This window comes from Lutjanus erythropterus, unplaced genomic scaffold (genome assembly GCF_056507025.1).
Source record: "Lutjanus erythropterus isolate fLutEry1 unplaced genomic scaffold, fLutEry1.hap2 Scaffold_155, whole genome shotgun sequence".
Taxonomy (NCBI): Eukaryota; Metazoa; Chordata; class Actinopteri; order Lutjaniformes; family Lutjanidae; genus Lutjanus; species Lutjanus erythropterus.
This window is the reverse complement of record NW_028146632.1, coordinates 543,202-544,682: the sequence shown is the minus strand read 5'-3', so window position 1 is coordinate 544,682 and position 1,481 is coordinate 543,202. Positions and strand designations below refer to the sequence as shown.

Sequence of the window (1,481 nt, the reverse complement as noted above, 5' to 3'; positions counted from 1 at the left end):
GCTTACGGCCATACCACCCTGAACACGCCCGATCTCGTCTGATCTCGGAAGCTAAGCAGGGTCGGGCCTGGTTAGTACTTGGATGGGAGACCGCCTGGGAATACCAGGTGCTGTAAGCTTTTTCAAACAGCAGAGGGCGCTGCTGCCTCCTCAGTGGATGCAGATTTTTGTATGTCTCTGGACTCTCAATTACATCAGTTATCAGCCTCACAAAACTATTCCTTATTTCAAGGAGAGAAGAGAATAAGTTGACTGTTCAGAATAATTCTGCTCTCATTAACTCTGGATGATTAGCTCCAAAAACAATAGTCTCTCACTCCCCAAAGACTGTGTGCGCTCATGTAAATACATATAGCATGTAGCTTGAGAAGTATATATGATACAGTCCATCAACAGAAACTATTCCAAAATTAACTACAGTTGTAGATCATTTAATAAAATTTTCCAAATACCCATCATCGATTAGATTTTTCTCTGCAACATGAATGTTATGTGTATCATTTGGAGGTGTAACTGCTGTCCTCAACTCACAGAAACTTTAAACATAGTCAAAGACATGGCCTATGATCTGCAGATTTATTTTTAAATTGCAGCTTTTAGAATAATGTCTATGACATGTTGGACAGCAGGTTTAAGGGTGCAGCAGCTCACTTACCGTAGATGTGGTGAGGTTCTGGTTGACCCACTTCCCGACCTCGTAGAGACTCGATGGTGGTACCGTTGGATCCGGAATGTCCGAAAATGGGGGTGCAGAGCTTAGTTTCACTTCTCTACCACGTTTCCTTCAAACGTTATCCCCCGAAAACCAGTGGAGGTATGATAATGACATGGTGCTAGGATTATAACCTAACACTGATGTCATCACAGAGCCCATGCTAGATTAAAGCACAGGGTCTGTGACGTCATCACATTCCCTTTTATGACATCACAGCCACCTAACATTCTGATGTGTTCACTTGTGTGTGTGTGTGTGTGTGTGTGTGTGTGTGTGTGTGTGTGGGTGGGTGAGTGTGTGTGTGGGTGTGTCTGTACAGACAAAGTTATGGGGGTGCAGAGCCTGCTTGCAAGTCTGTACCACATTCACTTCAAAAGTTATTCCACAAAAACCCATCGAGGTATGCACCAGAGTCCTCGAGGTTCTAGTTGACCCACTTCCCAACCTTGTAGAGACTCGATGGTGGTACCCTTGGATCCGGAATGTCCGAAAATGGGGGTGCAGAGCTTAGTTTCACGTCTCTACCACCTTTCTTTCAAACGTTATCCTCCGAAAACCCATCAAGGTATGCACCAGAGTCCTCAAGGTTCTGGTTCAGTCCCTTCCCGACCTCGTAGAGATTCGTTCCTGGCACCGTTGGATCCGGAATGTCCAAAAATGGGGGTGCAGAGCTTGCTTTCACGTCTCTACCACCATCCCTTCAAAAGTTATCCCCTGAAACCAGTCGTGGTATGCACCAGAGTCCTCAAGGTTCTGGTTGACCCAC

General features: G+C 45.6%; 1 non-coding gene across 1 annotated transcript; it reads left to right on the top strand.

Annotated features, from left to right (window-relative positions):
* Nucleotides 1-119, top strand: LOC146304317 (5S ribosomal RNA). The gene has a single exon (XR_014769420.1). It is a non-coding gene; the product is annotated as a 5S ribosomal RNA (ribosomal RNA).
* Nucleotides 120-1,481: the final 1,362 nt, after the last annotated feature.